The following is a 21186-nucleotide window of genomic DNA, read 5'->3' as shown; positions in this document are numbered from 1 at the left end:
CACAGAAAACTCCTCCAGTTTTTACAGCGTTTCTGCCCCTTCTTCCACAATGTTCCCTTAGTCTTAAATATGGGAGTGTTTTGTAGCCACTGGGACTGGATTCCACAACTCTTCATTCTAATTGGTTGTTGTTTTCTGTAGTGATCTCTATCTGTTGCAAAGAGATGTTTCCTTGATGTAAGTCTTTTTTTATTATATTTTTATTATTTAAAAGAATTTTAAATTTAAATATGTTTTGATTATATTATTCTCCCCCAAGTCTTTATATATCCTCTCTCCTCCCAATCCACCCAAATTTAAGTTTTCTAAAAAAAAGAAACAATAAACCCCCCCAAACCAAGAAAAACAAATAATCTCCCTAAACCCTGAACAAATTGTAAGCAAATAAAAGCACATATGCAAAAAAAAACAACAATAAAACAAACAACAACAACAACAACAAAAACCAAACCTATAAAACCTCCCAAAAAACAAACAAACGAACAAGCAAATTGTGGAGTCCATTATATGTTGGTGGTTGACATACCCATTGGAGAGAACTGATTTTCCTTCTCCCATCAGTCATAAGTGACAGTTCAGTTGTTAACCTTTACTGTAATGTCTAGGTTTTCATTCATTCATCTTTTAAATATATCAAAATTAAATATAATAAAATGAAAAAAAAAAACCCTATCACTTTGGAGTTGGACAAGGCAAACCAACAGAAGGAAAAGAGCCCAAGAGAAGGCACAAGAATCAGAGACTCATTCATTGGCACACACAGGAGTCCCATAAAAACACTTAACTGGAAGTCATAATATACATGCAGAGGACCTGGCACAGACCAGTGCAGGTCCTGTACATGCTGCTTCATTCTCTGTGAATTCATAAGAGCTTTGATTATGTTGATTTAGAGGGCCTTGTTCTCCTGGTGTATTCCTTCCCCCTTGGTTCTTATACCCTTTCTGCCTCCTCTTCCATGGATTCCCTGAGCTCTGAGGGGAGGAATTGGATGGAGACATTTTATTTAGGGCAGGGTGTTCTAAGGCCTCTCATTCTCTGTGTAATGTCTGGCTGTGGATCTTTATGTTTGTTCCTGTTTGCTGCAAGAAGAAGCTTCTCTGATGATGGCTTAGCAAGGCATTAATCTGTGAGTATAGCAGAATATCATTAGGGGTCTTTTGATCACTATATAAATATATGTCTATACTTACATATATTATTATTATTATTATTATTATTATTATTATTATTATTTAGACCAGTATTATTTGGTTTTCCTTAGGTTCCTAGCTATCAGGTTTTGGTTACTCAAGGAGTGTCAGGTACGAGGTATATCTTATGGAGTGGGCCTAAAGTCAAATCAGTTATTGGTTGGTGACTCCCACAAGCTTTATGCTGCCATTATCTTAGCATATCTTGCAGGCAGTACACCATTGTATATAAAGGTTTGTTGGCTGGTGTGGTGTTTACATTTCTTTTTTGACATTGTGCAGAATACCTTATATCCATATCTATTTTATTTGTCTGGGATACTTCACTCAGGATTTTTTTCTAGTTCCATCCATTTGCTTGCAAATTTCATGATGTCTTTGTTTGTTTTTCGAGACAGGGTTTTTCTATGTAGCTTTGCGCCTTTCTTGGAACTCACTCTGTAGCCCAGACTGGCCTTGAACTCACAGAGATCTGTCTGCCTCTGCCTTGCAAGTGCTGGGATTAAAGGCGTGGGCCACCATCGCTAGGCAATATCTTTTTTTTAACAGCTGAGTAATACTCCATTGTGTAAATGTACCCCATGTTCTTTATCCATTCTTCATTTGAGGGGCATCAAGGGTGCTTTTTACTCTGGCTATCATAGAGCAGCAATGAACATGGTTAAACAAGTGTCTCTGTAGTAGAATGAAGCATCCTTTGGGTATATGCCTGTGGTAGTTTGAATTTAATTGGCCACTATAATCTCATAGGGAGTGGCACTATTAGGAGGTGTGGCTTTGTTGGAGTGGGTGTGGGCTTATTGGAGGACATGTGTGTGTCACTATGGAGGTGGGCTTTGAGGTTTTCTATGCTCATGATACCACCCAGTGTCCCATTTGACTTCCGATTACCTGCAAGACGTAGGATTCTCAGCTACCTCTCCACCACGTCTACCTGCAGGCTGCCTTGCTCCCCTCACTGCCATAATGATAATGGACTGAACCTCTGAAACTGTAAGTGAGCCACCTCAATTAAATGTTTTCTTTATAAGAGTTGCTGTGGTCATATTGTCTTTTCATAGCAATAGAAACCTTAACAATGCCCATGAGTGGTATAGTTGGATCTTGAGGCTGGTTAATTCCTATCTTTCTGAGGAACCATCACACTGATTTCCAAAGTGGCTGTATGAGTTTGCACTCCCCACCAGCAATGGATGAGTGTTCCCCTTGCTCCAAATCCTAGCCAGCATGAGCTGTCACTTGTATTATTGATCTTAACCATTCTGACAGATACAAGATGAAATCTCACAGTAGCTTTTATTCACATTTCCCTGATGGCTAAGGATGTTGAACATTTTTTTTTAAGTGTTTCTCAGCCATTTGAGGTTCCTCTATTGAGAATTTTTCTGTTTAGATCTAAACCTCAATTTTTAAATGAGTTATTTGTTCTATTGATATCTAGTTTCTTGAATTTAAAAAAATATATTTTGGGTATTAGCCCTCTATTAGATATGGAGTTGGCCAAAGTCTTTTCCCACTCTTTAGGCTGTCACTTTGTCTGAATGACATGTCCTTTGTCAGGCAGAAACTTCTAAGTTTTATGAGGTCTCATTTATTAATTGTTGATCTTAGTGCCTGTGCTAAGTGTGTTCTATTCAGGAAATCTTCTCCAGGGCGAATGAATTCAAGGCTATTCCCCACTTTCTCTTTTATCAGCTTCAGTATATCTGGTTTTTATGTTGAGGTTTTTGATCCATTTGGAATTGACTTTTCTGCAGGGTGATGAGTATGGGTCTATTTGCATTCTTCTATATGCAGCCATTCAGTTTGACCAGCATCATTTGTTGAGGATTCTGTCTTTTTTTCCCCAGTGTGTATTTCTGGAATCTTTATTTAAAAAAATCAGGTCTCCATAGGGGTGTGGAATTATGTCCTGGTCTTCAATTTGATTCCATTGATCAACATGTCTATTTTTGTGCCAATACCATGTTGTTGTTATAGCTTTGTAGTACAGTTTGAAGTTCAAGATGGTGATACCTCTAGCAGGTCTTTTATTATTCAGGACTGTTTTAGCTATTCTAGGTTTTCTTTTTGTTTCCATACAAGCTGAAAATTGCCCTTTCCAGATCTGTGAAGAATTATTTTGGAATTTTAATGGGGATTGCATTGAATCTGTAGATTGGTTTTTGCAACACCCGTGACAGTGTCGCCCGTGTGACAAATGCCGATCTGGTGGTCTCACGAGGAAGAGGGGCACGTGTCTCTCAAGGCTAGGCCCCCGGCGGTCCCCTGGCAATCAGCTTGAGCAATGATTTCTGGATACATTGTTCCCTAAAGACCAGCCTTCCGTGGATGGTTGGCGGGACTCCTGCTTCTTCTTTCCTGACAAGAACAACCTCCCTGTGCCTGGATTCCCGCAGATGCTCGCTTGACGTAGCTGATAACTCCTCACCTGTTACACAGGCACTGCCCCCAGTGATTCAAGCCCTTGGGCAGATAGCACAAAAAACCCCTACTTCAGTGGGGCCACTCATGGGTGGATTAGAACAGAAAGAGCTAATGATTCAGGTTCCCACAGATTCTAAGGAAGAAAATGTAAAAGTAAAAAGATTGTTAGGTAACCCTCACTCAACTCATACAAACTCACGAGAAAGAGAACTTAGGAAACGGGCAACTCCCACAAGAATGGTTGGAAAGTACATTCAATACCGTATTAATGGGAAATGGTGGACACTCCCTCGTTGGAATCCCAGAAGTAGGAATTACTTAGATCCACTCCCTTTTACTGGGGCTTATGAAGGGAATAGGTCGGGGAAAAAGAATGTTGTGGAATCACTTGCCTTTAATGGAAAGGCTGGCTAGAAGCAGAAAGGTATGGTGTACATATGATAGGCAGACAAGGTCAGCTATATTGAGGGGTATAGCACCTGTGCTAAAGAGGTGGCCTAAGGCTCTTGGCGAGGACTTTGTAACTGTCTTTAATAAATTACTAGAAATGGATTACCAGTTATTGAGTACGTGATCTGGCTCTTAGGGTTCAGGCCACAGCATGTCTCTGTCTGAAAGGATTAATCATTCTGAAAACCACATTGTGTGACCACAAAAGATTGCATCTATTGCTTTCCTTTTGCCCCTGGGCTTAGTTCCGTGTTAAGATTGTATAAAATCTCAGCCTGATGTTCAGTAAAATTGCGGCAGTTTCACAGCGTACTCTGGTGTCTGTGTCTGTCTGTCATCACCGAATCCCAATTATCCTGAGCATCTTCATCCCGTTCTCCCTCGGTCTGGTGGCCCTACTGAGACCCAGTCCGCGGCAGGTTTTGGTAGGATGGCCATTTTACTTATGTTAATCCTACTGATTCATGAGCATGGGAGATCTTTCCATCTTCTGATATCTTCTATTTCTTTCTTCAATTGCTTGAAGTTTTTAATCGTACAAGTCTTTTAGTTTCTTGGCTAGAGATACATTAAGATATTTTATATTATTTGAGGCAGTTGTTAAAGGTGTTGTTTCCCTGACTTCTTTCTCAGACTGTTTGTCCTTTTGATATAGGAGAGCTACTGATTTTTGTGAATTAATTTTGTATCCAGCTACTTTGCTGAAAATTACTCTGTTAAGGGTTGTCCCTTTCCTTCTACAAAAGAAGTTCATTCTATAGAAACAATCCTTCCTCCTTTCCTCTCTCATCCACCATCTTATAGATCTTGTTAGGAAAGGAGAATAAATAACACAAACAAATGCAAGGCAGACATCTATTTAAAGAACAACCTCCCATTCATTGAATGTTTATCAGGGAAAATTTAGTAATGTCATTCTCTAGCGAAATGGCTGGGGTACTTTATGAGTAGGGTATGAGAATAGTCACTTCCTGATTTTATGAATATTATACTGTATCTTCTTATTGTTATAGGTATAGAATTGCATCTTGGGGGTACCTGCTGAAACTTTTGAGGTTGTTGTCTTCAAAGACAAAGAATTGGACCAAGGTCGCATGTATGGAAAGAGAAATAGAGGCAGCTGATTAAGAAAGGGAAAGTGCTACTGAGAACGAGAGTGGGCAAGTGACCTGAGGGGAAAAGCATCACTCAAAAGTGGTGGGCAGCAAATTCATCATCTGTTATAAGTCATTTACATAGCTCCTGCCTCTTCCATGTTTGTAAATCCTAGGATCTTGTGCTTGTGTTTGTGTGTGTGTGGGGGGGGGGGCGGGGCGGATAATGTTAGAGCCAAAGTTCCATGTTAAGTTTATTTACTATGTCTAAGAGATCCATGAAACAAAAATGCCTCTGATCAGCAAGCCCCTTGCCCAAGGACAGACAGTTCCTGAAATATTGGAGCCTATTGTTTATGGGAGTTAACAAGCCACATGTTTTCACTCCCCTAAACATGTTTGTTTGGCCTAACTATACCAGATATCCTTGATAACATGTAGGTGGGAGATTCACAGTCAGGAAATACATCAGAATGCATGCTTGCCCCTGATTGGACCTGATGGGAAATACTTAAGCCCCTGCAAAATGAGACTTTGGGCCATTTCCTGGGAACCTGGGTCCAGACCTGGCCAGAACCCATCTACCTAGCCAGTACAGTGTTTAATTAAAGCTTGCTTCAAATTTGACTTTAAACTATAGTAGTGGTCTTATTTTCATTGGGTGGGATTAACAATACAAATAACCCCCCCCCACCCCCAGTTGTTTTTGGTTAGTATTTTATCAATCTAGACTTTCACCCTGCTGGAATCCCATGCTTTGTTCAGGAAAACACACACACAGCAGTGAAGCATGTGCTGAACTTTTTTGGCCCACAGTTAGCTGTGGTTCTCTAACTGATGGCCTGCTTAATTAACACACTTCTGCAGGAGACAGGGCTTGAATTGGCTGTTAGCTCAATAATGTGGCAGGAGATTAGGGAATGGAGAAATTATATCAAGATTAACATATGAAAGGAGCCAGTTGGCAGAGGAAACCTGGGAATCATTCTCTACCTGGCTCCATGCAGTAAGAGAGCAATTGTTAATCCCACTGGTCAAGAATAAGACCATTACCACAGTTTAAAGTCAAATTTGAAGCAAGCTTTAATTAAATACTGGCCAGGTGGATGGGCTCTGGCCAGGTCCATACCCAGGTTCCCAGAAAATGACCCAGAGTCATGTCTTACAGGGGCTTAATTACTTCCTGTCAGGTCCAAGCATATACCCCCGAGGAATTTCCTGCCCATGAACCTCCCATCCACATGTTATCAAGCATATTTGGTGTAGTTGGATCAAACAAATTTGTTCCAGGGAGTGAAAACATGTGGCTTGTTATCTCCCATAAACAATAGCCTCCAATGTTTCATGAACTATCTTTCCTTGGGGAAGGGGCTTGCTGATCAGAGGTGTTTTTGTTTCATAGATCTCTTAGGCATAGTAATTAAAACAAAATATCATCCTGGCCCTCATGCTCCCCTCTTGAGTTGTGTTCTGAGTCAAATCCTTGATTCTGAAGGATACCTGTTTATATTGGGATCTAATAACCATCAGTTTAATGGTACTCAGACAGGAATTGTCATTTAGTTAAGGCATCAAAGATGCAAGAATTAAGAGCAATTAGAAACAGAAGGGCCAATGGCTTTGTGATGACTAACATCAGAGTTAATATCTAAAAGGAACCTGGAAATGAGAATGGGGACCAGTTATTTACTTCCTCTCAGGTCCCCCTTTTTGCAATGATTTTTTTTTTAGTACAGTCAGATTATTTCTAATGATTCCTGAGTGGTTTGTATAGAAATAACTGTTTTCTTTTAAAGCTATACAATAACCTCTTTTTTTCGTAGAGCAGGTTGAGTACCCTTGTAGAACTAGTGCACATTGTAGAACTATTTCAGCTAATGAATCTACCTGTTGATAGATCTGGGTCTATTGGTTTTAACAGGTACCTTTCCTGATATGCCAATAGACACCATAGGTAGCTATTTTTGTCCCCTATGCTAGGGAGTTTCCTTTGGATCTAATATTCCAGCCTGTTGGGGTGAAGTACACTTTACTGTAATAACTTTCTGCTGAAACTAGAATAATGCTACTCAAAGGCAAGGAGGGAATTCAGGCCATGCGGAATTCATCAGAAGCATCTGGTTGCTGACCCAGCTGATGAGACAGGGAACATTCACATTGGTTGGACTGATCCACATCAGCTTTCAGTAAGTCCGGAGCTCACAGTCATTTGGAGCAGGTTGTAGTTAGCAGCTGATGCTTGGATGGTATCTGTCAACTGAGTGGAAATCTGCTGAGACACATATAGACCATGGGCAGAAGTTAAAATATAGGAACTTATAGGAAAATCTTACATTTGAAACTCTCAGGCCCATAGTCCTAGTAGTTGGGGGAGGAGGATAGGAATCCCAAGACCAGAAAAGAGTGAGAGTGAGAGAGAGAGAGAGAGAGAGAGAGAGAGAGAGAGAGAGAGAGAGAGAGAGAGAGAGAGAGAATACTCAGGAATAGACAGGTGGAGAAATTTAGGCCATATTTGTCTGGAATCCTTTTGACCTGTGAGAAGTGGATCCAAGTCTTATAACCCCCCCAATTCTCTGAAGCTTGCATGAGCTTTTCAGTTTACAAAAAGACATACAAGTTTTAGATATTAGCATTACCAGTCTCTACTGAAATCCACATTTTAGAAAAAGCAGGTAACAGGTGTCTATAAAACAGCTGGAGTAGACTCTCACCTTTGAGTCCTAGCAAAGCTATAGACTTGGGTTAAAAAGCAAGAACATTTTTTCTCTGTTCAGAGAGCCATATATAGATTGGACAGCGATGTCTTTAGCCTGATGAGAAGCACCTTTAAAGTCTACTTAGAAGACAACCTAAAGAAATTTAAAATCTTGAACTTGTGACTGAACAGTAAGTAGTCAGTGTTCTCCCAGCTTATTAGAAGTCCACTGGTCAATGTGAAAACTCTGAACTTTTGAAATCTTAGTGTAACAATAGCATAGACAAGGGAAAGAAATATGAAACATTTCCCATTTTTATATACCTTAAATCACTTACTTATACCTTTACAACTTGCATTTCTATATCTTAAATCATTTTCTGATACCCTCAGGACTTACTTAAGCTTTCACATCTTCAGACCTTTATATATCTTAAAACATTTTCTTAGACCCTCAAAACTTAACCCTTTTTTCTTTACATCAAGTCATTTACCAGAGACAGAAGTAGTTATTACTGAGAACAATCATTGCAAAGCATGCTCCTTTAGTGGAAAATTACATCTGAAATCTGTTTATCTTTTAGTATAAAGCCTATTAGCAAGGCAAACCTGTGTACTTTTTCTCAACAGGAGACCTAGTAACTCTAGAGAAAGGAAGGTCTAATTTTTACATATGAAATGAGCTAGCAAGGTGGCTGCAGCCTTGGGGAAGAACCTGATTGCCTGCTGCTGTAAAGCTGACAAAGCTATAGTTAGTCCAATACCATCAGAGATCTGAGAAGAATACATTATAACAGAAAGTACAATCCAAATGTCTATGTATCAGTTAAAATGACAGAGACTGGTCCATTAACTAGACAGTCATCTCAGCTCCTGTGGTCTCCATGGCATTGGGAGCAGAGGTACTAGGACAGCATCAGTCTTTGGCTACCATGTTCAGAAGATGAGAAGCTTCCCTGTGGAGAAGGAAGATGGGGGACTGACCTTACTCTGTCTAGGCAAAGTGGGGCAATCAACTCTCCAGTGTCCTGCTTGTCCATAATTTGGGCTGGGTCCTGGCCGCAGGTGCTGCATTGGAGCAGTCTTGCCCATTGGTTAGGGTTATCACAATCCAGGTGGAGTCATCATGATGTGCCATCATCTTCTTTGGAGACCTTGGGGTCATTGCTAGGAGCTGGGGGGTCTCTTTCATAGTAAGCTTTTCCACTAAACATTTTAAATGTCATATCAGATCTCTGTTTGAGAACCATTATCTATTAAGTATATCTGAGCTAAACAAACCTAGACCTAACCTTTAAAAACACATATATCTTTTACCCCTGTAAAAAGATCTTTCAACCACCAAAAGGTGGAGACTAGGTTGAGATGCCATTTCAAGTTCTTTGCCAGACACCTAGGCAATTGTCTTGCTGCATCATAAGATAGGAACATCCCAGTTACTGGTGTTTAGTATTTGGTGTTCATAGCTGTGGCCTTAATTTTTTTTTAAGGTATGATCATTTATTTGTTACCCTTAAAGACTTTCTTTTGACTGGACTCAGACTTAGAAGTAGAAGCCTCAGAGAGGACAGGCTATGTCTCTTGGTGATCTGTTCCTGGCCCTTTTCTTTGGCTTCCTTCATTCTCTTGGTCAAAAGTTTAGCATGCTCTGCAGCTTCCTCGTTTTTCTTTGTTTGTTCTTTCTTTAGAGCAATATACCAACCAGCGTTTGTGTTGCAGGATACATGGAGTAATAAGACGCTTCGGTGCTTTGGTCCTGGGCTTCTTATCTTCTTTGTTAAATGGCTTTCTGATCACGTATTGGCGGACATCATCTTCTTTAGAGAGATTAAAAAGCTTTCGGATTCTGCTATCTCTTTTAGGTCCCAACTGATGAGGCACAGTAGTATCTGTCAGTCCAGGAATATCTTTGTCTGCTTTTTTTTACAATAACCAAGTTGAGAACACTGAGATTGGCATCCATGATGCATCTTCGAACAGACTTGTGCTTCCTCTCTCCAGTTCTTGTTGGTCTATAACAAGAATGCCCCTTACTCAACAGCAGGCGCACTCTGCTGTGGGTCAACACGCCTTGCTTTATGGGAAAACCTTGTTTGTCATTCCCACCACTAATTCGGACCACACCACCCTTCCACTCTTCACCCAGCATATCGGCAACCACTTCTGTGGCCACGCGCTTCTCGTAGAATGTTGGAAGCTTGCGCTCATCGTCCGCTTCGATGAGTTTCTGACAGCCTGTCACAGCAAAGGAGATATTCAGCTTCATCTTGACACAGCCGACTGCCTAGGAGGCGCCACGAAAAAGAGACCTGGCTTCCCCTTAACCCAAGTCACCTGTGGCCTTAAGCTTTAACCTTTTATTTTTAAATTGAAATATTATTAATATGAAACATTTTATAAACTTTAAATGCTCCATAGTCTTATAAAAGTAAATATTTTAAACGCTGTTCCTTAAAATAATAGCAAGTTTTTAAATTTAAATTTTTTTGTAAAACTCCAAAATTTCCTCTAAAATTTTTTAAAAATCTCTCAACTGTGTGTTCCTGCAATATCAAAAACCTTTATTTTAATTTTTTTTTTTTTTTTTTTTTTTTTTTTTTTTACTTCAAGAGGGAAAATATAAGGCAGAACCACAATCTGCATAAGGCAAAACCAAGGTCCAACAGGAGAAACAATACAAAGCTCATGTCTGGGATTCATTCACATCCCTTCAGGCTTTCCTGAGGGGCTTGCATCACCTCCTTGGTCCCATCCTTGCAGCATACACATAGCCTGCCTTCTAGAGCCCAGCCTGCTCCATTTCGTTGTGGCTGGTGCTTCTGGTGACTATCACATGGCACTGGCATTTCCAAAACTGCTGGGGTCCACCATTGCAACTGGGCTCTCTTTAGGAACTCCAGCCTTGCCACACATTTGCAAGTCTCAGCTGTTCCCTCTGAACCCTTCATGTCTTTCAAAGCAATATCACCTATGTGACTCTTATGTTACAAAGTTTGGCTGCCAGAGCAAGGTCTACTCTTGCATATGAAAGCATGGAGGGACAGCTTTAATACCGTATTAAACAAGCATTATTTTTAAATCCTATTTTTCATGAACCTTGTTTTCAGGATAGGGCAGGAATTATCATATAAAAATCCATCCTAATCCAAATACCTTGGAAACCTATTGTTGCCTCCTTGGTAGGCCCACTCCATGTGATTACCTTTAATCAAGATGGTGGTGAAGTCACATGACATCTGCCCTCACCAATCCTGGTCAGCCACTTGGCTGCTTAAAGGTGGTGGCAAGCCAAGTGTTGTTTATATCTCAAAACAGAATCACGCCACATGGTTCTTTTAAGATTATCTGTGCATAGATTTTTAACTATCAACTCCCAGTGTTACTGATTTTAGGTTAACTATTTTTTTTCATAGATTTTCCAGATTTCTAACCATACATAATAAACTTGTAAATCTTGAGTTACAGAATATTCACTTTTTTTTTTTTTTTTTTTTTTTTTTTTTGTGCTGTTCTGCTTTGCTTTCTTTTCCCCGCCACAGGGTCAGGGAGATCAATTGACACAGGATGGAGACTCTTAATGACCAGAGAACTCAGAGATAAATTCTGAGCCCCAGCCTAAAAGCAGTCATGGCAGCAGTGGCAACAGAGACAGCAAAAGTATCAGACCCATTTCTGTTTCAGCTCCATGCTGGCAACAGAACTTACAGACACACACTGAGGTCCCATTGAACACCCTCCATGACCGCACAAAACAGATGCAGACTATGACTCACCAGGAAGCCTTTGTAGATGCCTGCTGGCACTTCTCAGCACGGCACTTCACCCCTATAGTCCAAAGAATGAAGGCAGCCTCAGAGCCCTGGAAGGTCTCCAGCCATGTGCCTCCTGAAGCAGCCCATCAGCTCCGGAGATGGGAGCAAAAGACCAGCTTTAGAATTTGGGTGGGTAATCTGAATATCCCTGGGAGCCTGAAGAAAATGTTAATCCCACCGGCGGAGAATAAGACCACTATTACGGTTTAAAGTCAAAACTGAAGCAAGTTTTAATTAAATTCTGACCAGGTCCATACCCAGGTTCCCAGAAAATGGCCCTGAGTCAGGTCTTTCTGGGGCTTAAGTATTTCCCATCAGGTCCAATCAGGGGCAAGCATACATCCTGACGTATTTCCTGCCTGTGATCCTCCTGCCCACATGTGATCAAGCACATCTGGTGTAGTTGGGTCAAACAAACTTGTTTAGGGGAGTGAAAAACATGTGCCTTGTGGTCTCCCATAAACTAGAGCCTCCAGCATTTCAGGAACTGTCTGTCCTTGGGCAAGGCCTTGCAAATCAGAGGCATTTTTGTTTCATGGGTCGCTTAGTCATAGCAATTAACACTTAAAATGTAACTTTGCCTCTCACATTATGCCACGTCCTAATCACAGTCCGGCACAGAGGGAAGTCAGGGAAGGAGCAGAAGCAGGAACCTGGAGGCAGGAGCATGGAGGAGTGCAGCTTGCCAGCCTGCTCTCCATGGCTCACTCAGCTTATATTTTACAAAATGCAGGGCCACCTGCCCAGGGATGGCACCCCCACAGTGGGCTTGGCACTCCCACATCAGCCATCAATCAAGGCAAGGCTCTACAGACTTGCCCGCAGGCCAAGCTGACCAGGCCATTTTCTCAGCTGAGGTTTCCTCTTCCCAGATGACCTTAGATTGTGTCAAGTTGACAGAAAGCCGGCTGGCACAATGATCTTTAATTTTATTGCCTAGGAGTTCTAGCTTAGTGTGTGTCTGGGAAAAAAAGAACCAGTTTAGGACCAAATGTTTTCAGCCAGGAGAAGCATAAAGTTAACTTACCTCTAGTTAGATTTTTTCATCCCTGCCCCCCCAAATACTTACAAGTGGAATTAACACAATTATCAAAAACAAAACCAGCTGGAATACCAAATGGCAATTTTTCTCTTTTATATTTATATCATTCCTTGATATATTGGAGGAGTGGCAGGAAAAAAAAGGCTGAATGATAGGAAATTAACAAACTTAATGTTCTGAAAGCAAACAAAACCAAAAAGAAACCAAATGCTCTGAAACCATCTTCTGAAAAAAATAAAATGCAACACGGATTCCTTAAAACTTTAAAATCCAGTGCCCTCAGACTGAACCCATGGACACTCAGCCAAAGCAAGGGTGGTCTGAGCCCCAGAAAAAACCTCACCAACTTCTACCCAAGGAGGCAATGCTGGCAGGGTGGGCACAATGGGCCATGCTGGCATCTGGTGCCCACCCAGGTGAGTCCTCCAGTGAAAGATCATCCTTGGGGCCCCACAGTCAGGCACCTAAAAGTGTCAACTCAAAAACACAGCTCTCGCCGGGCGGTGGTGGCGCACGCCTTTAATCCCAGCACTCGGGAGGCAGAGCCAGGCGGATCTCTGTGAGTTCGAGGCCAGCCTGGGCTATCAAGTGAGTTCCAGGAAAAGGCGCAAAGCTACACAGAGAAACCCTGTCTCGAAAAACAAACAAAAAAAAAAAAACAAAAAAAAACAAAAAAAAACAAAAAAAAAACAAAAACACAGCTCTCACTCCAAAAGGAATAAGAGATTGTTTATCCTGGAGCCATGGAAGAGACCACAGCCCAGAACACAGATTGAAGCAACCCAGATACATGTTCCAATATGGTAACTGATAATGAACTTTTCACAGTGATAGAAGAAAGAAAGTCATGACTCGTGGCATTTTGAAAATACATCTGTGGAAACATCAAAGTCGGGGAAGTCTCTGTTATAATCCTCAGATGTTTTCTGGTGACATCAAAACCTTGGGGTTGCTGGAAGGGATTTGTTTTCACATTCCAAAGGATTTATCAAATAGTCTCAAGGATGGATGTTAGGTCACTGTGGGCAGTGAATGGCTTATGGGAACTAAAGATAGCCCAAGATAATTTGACTCTGGACCTGTAACATTCCAGCAATCACAGGCATTCTAATTAGTCAATCAGCCTTGGAGAGGTTTAACACAGGTGCAGTTTTTTTCTCTGGGAACTTCAGTTCACACTGAATTAATAATAATACTCAACTATATAAGAATGAAATAGCATATAAACAGTATATACAAAAATAATAGTAGTTATATGTAATTAATTATACTAATAGTCAAGGATGGACTTGAAATAATACATACAAACTCCTTAGCTTATTGATTGACAGACACCAAGTGTTCAATAAATATTATTTTGTCTTTTTTTTTTTTTTTTTTTTTTTTTTACCTTTTTCCTAAGAAATAGAACCTCCCAGAGAGCCAAGGAACTTGTTCACCATTGCATGTGTGTGGATTAAAGTGTTTCTCGTTTGGTGTAATTGAGCACAATGGGTTCACTGGGTGAGTGCGTAGCCAAGTACAACAAGATGATAGAGTGAAAAAAAAATTATTCACAGCAAGTATCAGACCCCTAGGGCAGTTCTCAAAGTGATGCTTCACTTCCAAAAAAGACCTGGCATCAGAGCTAGAGGCGGGCACATTCCTGAGCATGTACAGTTCACAGTCTGAGGCCAGCCTTCTTCACACATTACCTGTTCAAAATGGCCAACCAGGAGACTGGAGAGATGGCTCAGTGGTTTAAGAGCATTTGTTGCTCTTCAGAAGGACTGGCTAGTCATCAGCACTTGTATTGAGTGGCTTACCACTGCCTGTAACTCCAGCTCCATAGGATCTGTTGCCCTCTTCTGGCCTTTGTGAGCACTGCACTCATATAAACATCCCCATATGCACGCACACATATAGGCCTAATCTCAAACAAAAGAACAATTTGACCAAAGATTTTCCATGAGTTAAACAGGCAGCATCTCTCTCCTTTAAGTTGAGGAACTTGACACCAAAATTACCTGTCTAGCTGCCAACGACGTGCTCAGTGTGTTTTCCACTGAGAGTCCAGCATCTTTTTCTTTATTTCCCTCTCCTGGGATAAGTGTGATTACAGTGGGTTCCTCTACGTGACTCATACTCATTTTATGCAGCACATCTCTCTAAGCAATGTCTCCCCAGGTAGGAATTGGGAGGTTTGCAATCTCTTAGACATTGGGGTTTAGCTCCCTCTGGTTAAATTTAAGAGATGAGTTTTAGGCAATGAGAAGAGGGATCCAGGTGTGATGGTACATACCTGTAGTCTGCCATAGTAGAAGACTTATGTGAGTTTCTGGAGTGTGAGTTTGGCCTGGGCAATATGGCTAGGGCCCTTTCCCTGACAACACAAAAGGGGTTGGGCCTCCATTAAGACACCTCTTCTGAAAACAGTTTGCCACTCTCAGGACTAAGCTCTGTAAAACACTAAGATGTGAGGATGTTAGTTTTGGGCTACTCTGCCATGCCCCAAGGAATAGCACCCCCTAACCTTGTGTGCCTCTGGGAACTGCTTCCTCATCTCAGTAAGGTTTGTGGGACTCACATTAGTCTGTTCACTTAAACTTAGAAGATTGTTTCCAATTCCTGTTTCCAGGAGCCCAAATCTAATTTCACTCCTTTGCTCCAAGCTCTGTTTGCTTATCCTGATATTTGATTGTCTCTGTCAATCTGGTACCCAGATATTTGGTCCAACACCAGTCTAGATGTTTCTATAAAACAATGTTTAAAAATGTGATTAGCCCTTTCAATCTGTAGACTTTGAGTAAAGCAGACAATGTGTGCAGACCTCATCTAATTAAAGGTCATAAGAGAAAGAGACTGATCTCCCCAGAAGGGGAAAGAGTTCTTCTTCCTGGCTGCTTTCAGACTCTAGGTAGAGCGTGTGGCTCTCAGCCAGACTGGCATGCTTTGACAGTTTAATACTTCTATAATCACAGGAACCAATTCTTTATAAATAAACCCCCCTCTCTCTTTTTCTGTATGTATATGCACATATCCCATTCATTCTGCTCCTGTGGAGAACCCCCGGCAAATACAATTATCTTGCAGTGCCACAGAGACCTAATTCCTCAGCCATATTGGACTTCACCCATGGCAAGAATTCAGCAAGGAGTTAAATGGATAGTAAACATCTGGGCAAACCAGATTCCAGGCTTCTGAAGGACATGATACTTCTGTTTGGCATTTTTAAACTTAGCTGGCTTCATACTCACTTTTTAAGGTTATCTTTTAATGTTATGAAGATTCTCATTAATGATATATAGTCCTACCTAAATCTCTTCAGTTAACTTTAACATAGCCCCCCTTTATTAAATCAAAACAGAAAACAAATACCAGGAGAATAGCTGCAAGGATGTGCATTTGTGTGTAATGTTTGAGTATGGCTGTATGGACAGAAGTGTATCTTGTTCTTTAGCAAAAACACTTGGGTCCACGCACCTAGGGTTGGAAGAGGGGGTTTGTATGCTAACCTAGACAAAGGAAGGCCACAGCTAACTACAATTCCTGTCCTTTCTCTCCAAGCAGTCAAATGCCTAATATTTGTTAACAGGCGGTTCAAGTACCATCAGTAGTCAATACAAAATGATTTACTGACTAGCTTAACAACTCTGTCCTATAGCTTGTTGGGATGGCTATTCTTGGTTGTCAACTTGTCTACATCTGAAGTTAACTAAAATCCAAGTGGCTGGGTACACCCTTGAGGGCTTTTTTCTTGATTAAATCATTTGAAGTGGGAAAAATCCACTTTTAATCCAGATCTTCTGAGGTGGGAAGATGAAATTTAATCCAGATCTTTTGAGATGGAAAGATCCACTTTAATCTGGACCATACCTCCAGTTGGCTGTCTATACAAAAGATATGGAAGAAGGAAGCTTTATCTCTTTGCCTGCTTGCTCTCAATGGCAAGTTCATTCCTTCACTGGCATTAGAACCTACTTCTTCAGGATTCTGGCATATACTGAAGACCAGTGGAAACATCCAGCTTCATAACTGAACAACTACTAGATTCTTGGACCTCTCATTATTAGACAGCCATTGTTAGGTCAGCTGGGCCACAGCATGTAAACCGTTCTAATAAATATCATATATATGTATATACAGATACATACACATACATATCCATTCATATATATATATATATATATATATATATATTCTATAAATTCAATTCCTCTAGAGAACCCTAAGTTCTCTTGGTATGCAGGTCAGGATCACCTGGTGGTTGGGATGCTACTCAGTGAGAATGGTCATTTTCAGGTTAAGACAGATTCTTACAAAGGATGCTTGGTTAAGATGGGTCATTACAAAGGATGCTCTAAAGCCAGTAAATGTGCATTTGTGGAAACTTAGAAATTATTAACAAGAAGACAATGTGTACTGTCAACTATATGAGTACTTTTCTATATTTCCTTTGTTTTAAACATATTTATTTTTGTTACTTTCAAATAGAGGGGTGGAGAACAGGTGTGCAGGGTCCAGCAAAGGCCAGAAGGGGGTATTAGACCCCCTGGAGATGGAGTTATAGGAGGTTATGAGCCACCCCACAGAGGTGCTGGGATCTAAACTTAGGTCCTTTTGAAGAGCATCAAGTGCTCTTAATTGCTGAACATCTCTCCAAGTTCATATTTCCTTTGTTTCAAAAAACATTGTGTGTGTGTGTGTGTGTGTGTGTGTGTGTGTGTGTGTGTGTGTGTGTGTGTATTACTGGAGATTGAATCCAGGCCCTTGAGCATGCTAGATAATTGCTCTACCAATGAACTACATCCCGAGTCTCCCCTAGTTTTTATTTATATAATTACACCTATAAGCTTTCAAATGTTTCTTCAAAGAAATTAAATGTTCTTTAAACTCATAGAAAAAAATCAAGGAATTGAATCAAAGGAGGTCACACATTCTTCAATACAGAAAGAACTCTTTCTTGGCCTTATCAGATAATCTGAGCTCATGCTGTATGACCATTGGAGAATGCACAGAATTCTCAATGACTCCTTAAATGTTAAGACAGGACCTAAGAGAGGAACAGTTGGAGTTCAAGAAGTACCCCGGGAGTGAAAAAGCATTAAAAGCAGAATGAAAGGCTCAGGTCAGGTCTTTCCATAGGCAGAGAGAGAGAGAAAGAAATAGGGATTAGATGTGGTACCTTGTGACTAGCTTTCTGATGATGAAGGGGAATAATGGACAAAGCTGAAAGAAGGAAGGGAGGCACGCAGGGAGGGTGGTGCCATGCAGGCACTGATAATCACAGACATGTAAGTGTAGTGGTTCCTTTATTCCATGACGATTATTTTGGTTGATGCTCCCTTTCATATAAATTTATAGGCTATTAAAATTCCAAGGCAGCCTGGATAGAGATTATCCACTGCACAATTAAGGATTATGGCTCCTCAGAAGATTTTCATGTTTGAAAAGCGCAGCAGTGAACACTGACAGCAGGAAAGAAGTGAAAAGCAGCCTTACCAAGCAGGGCAGAAAGTTCATCCTCAGTTGTTTAGAACGTGACAGCAGCAACCTGTGGGGACTGCCTAGAGCTATAAGATGGAGTATTAGCCTCAGTTCTGTAAGTAAGAGATAAAAGATGACAGTCCTTGTTAGAAGCATCCTTCCCCTTTGCTTTTTAGGCTGGTTACTGATACAGAGAAATGAAACCTGTAGTGTAAGATGAAAAGAAGGAGTGTATCATAGGGAGGACTTCCACTATGTGTGCGATGTCAAAGCAATGTTTGCTTTTGACAGGCCCATGTTAAGCAATGTAGAATGACAACACAGAAATTTAAACAGGGAGGGAAGAATTGGAGAGAAAAACCTGAGTGTAAAGAATAATATCCAAGTGTGAGTTTACTGGCATTGTTATAATTTTGAATAAGCACTTGTGATGATGTCACTTGGCTTTTAAAAATTATAACACGTTCATAAAATGAAAAATCTTGCAAAGCATATGTCTGGTCAGAGAATTCAATTTAGGATATATGAAGCCATTTTTTTTCAAATAGCTTACATTTTATTTATTTATTTTCTTATATATTTCAATATATATATATATAATTTGATGTATATCAGGCGTTTTGTCTGCATGTACATCTGCACAACAGAAGAGGGCATCAGATACAATGAGACTACTGTTATAGACAGTTATGAGCTACCATGTTGGAGCTGGGAATTGAACTCTGGACCTTTGGAAGAGAAGCCAGGGCTCTTAACTGCTACGCCATCTCTTCAGCTCCCATGATGACTTTTAAAACTCATTAACGACAAGAAAACTCAATTTTAAAATGGACAGATGATTGGAATCTCTAGATTAACAATTCTCAGAAGAATGCACACAAATGGCCAACAGCCACAGGAAAGATGTTTTAAGCATTATGATATCAGGAAGGCATCAAAACCATAATGAGATACCTATTAGTACCTACTAGGATGGCTAGAATGTTAAAAAGATGGGTGATAAAAAGTATTGGAGAAGGTGTCTAGGTCTGGGGTCCTTCTTACAATGCCAAGAGACTTATAATATGTACAGCCACTTTGAAAAACAGTTTATCAGTTTCTCAAGATGTGAAACATTAACAATTCCACTTCTAGGTATATGCCCAAAAGAAATCAAAACAATGTCACATCAATAATTGTATATGAATATTCATAGCAATGCTGCATTATAGCCCTCAAATAGAGGTATGCAGGAGTCCATCAATGGATGAGTGAACAGATGCAAGGACGTTCTTATTGGAATGGAATATTATTGGGCCATAAACAGGAATGAGATTCAAATCCACACTACAGTGTGGATGATGCTTGAAAGTAGTAAGTAAACACCAGTTCTGTGAATAAAATATTCCATGGATGAGCCCTGTGGTTTCTTTCACAGATGACGAAAATGTTCTAAGATAAAATACTGATGATTCTTGAACTTCAGGAATGTGCTCCGAACCAGGAACCATGCAATCTATAAATATAGATTTTGTGGTATGTGGATGGTATTTTGAGAAGACTGTGAAAAAGATGAAAATACTTGACTCTAAACAATTTCTTGAGAAGTAATGCAGAACAAAGGTTTAGAGTCTTGTACCAGACATTCTTTGTTTTCTAATCTTGTGAATAACTGTGCCACCATTGTTTGATTGACTGAATGTTATCTGACCAACCTCATCCTCATTTTTATTCATTTATTTATTTATTTATTTTGCTTTCTTAAAATTAGGAGCGACAGTGGGACTTTGTCAAGATGAAGGAAACACACTATTTGTCAATGTCAATTACAATGTTAATGTTCTTTTGGTGCTCTGATAAATGTCCAGCGTTTGTCAGGATACAGTTTTAAGATAATTCAATGTTTTGTTCTAATGAGATGGCTCAGCAGATAAAGGCACCTGCCACCAAACTTGACATGTTTGATTCCTGGGACCTATATGATGGAAGGAAAGAAAATATATTCTACAGAGGAAGAGGAAGGATAGTAGAAAGAAAAGATGGCCCTGTTCCTCCCATAGAACTTGCACATTAGCCATGACACATTATTCATCCATACTTTTGCATATGTCAAATATTCAAATGATTTATATTTCACTTCAAGTAACCTTACATCAGGGATTTTCTTTTTTTGTTGGTATAAGTTTCAAATTCATTAAAAAACCTTATTTATCTGTGTATGTACATATGTCTCTCTCCTCCCTTTCACTGTGTGTGAGTGTGTGCGCGCGCGCACGCATGTGTTATGTGTGTAAAGTGAGTGGGCTTGCACAGATGCCAGAAGAGGGAATCCAATGGCCTCCTACATCATCACTCTCTGCTGGTTTCTCTGTAGAGGGTCTAACCACAAACTCTGGGCTCCTGCTTGGCTAGCAGAGAAGCCAGAAAGCCCCAGAGATCTGCCTCTGCCCCTCTTGGGGTTGGGGCTACAGATATCTGCAGGGAATGTGGGCATGAAACATGGGTGTTGGAATCCACATTCCAGTCTTCTTGATTCTGGAGCAAGGACTCTTACCTGCAGAGCCAGCTCTCTACTTCCTTCATAATCATTATTGTGTGAAAAATAATCACCTCCTCTGCAAGATGTTTACATCCTCGTGCCAGGTCTGTGACTGTTACCTTACATAGAATAGACTTTTCAATAGAATAGATTGGGCATTCTGTAAGCCAGACTCCCATTGCTATAACAGGTATATCTTGTACTCAGTTTACAATGATAAAAGATTTAGGGGCTGGAGAGATGACTCAGTGACTGAGAGCACTGACAGCTTTTCTACGGGATCCAGGTTCAGTTCCCAGTATCCACGTGGAGACTTAGAACTGTCTGTAACTTCAGTTCCAGATGGGCTGACACCCTCTGCTGGTCTCTACAAGCACTGCATGCATGTGGTACAAGGACTTACATGCAGGCAAAACACCCTTACACATAGAAGTAAGTAAGTTTTTCAAATTAATTCAATTTTTACAGAAAAGAAGATTGATCCTTGGC

General features: G+C 40.5%; 1 pseudogene; it reads right to left on the bottom strand.

Annotated features, from left to right (window-relative positions):
- Positions 1–9337: 9337 nt before the first annotated feature.
- Positions 9338–10193, bottom strand: LOC114693951 (annotated as a pseudogene).
- Between the last annotated feature and the right edge of the window lie 10993 nt (positions 10194–21186).

The sequence above is a fragment of the Peromyscus leucopus genome, chromosome 5, assembly GCF_004664715.2.
Source record: "Peromyscus leucopus breed LL Stock chromosome 5, UCI_PerLeu_2.1, whole genome shotgun sequence".
Classification (NCBI taxonomy): Eukaryota; Metazoa; Chordata; class Mammalia; order Rodentia; family Cricetidae; genus Peromyscus; species Peromyscus leucopus.
Note: the sequence above shows the minus strand (reverse complement) of the source record. Positions and strands in the feature narration are given on the sequence as shown.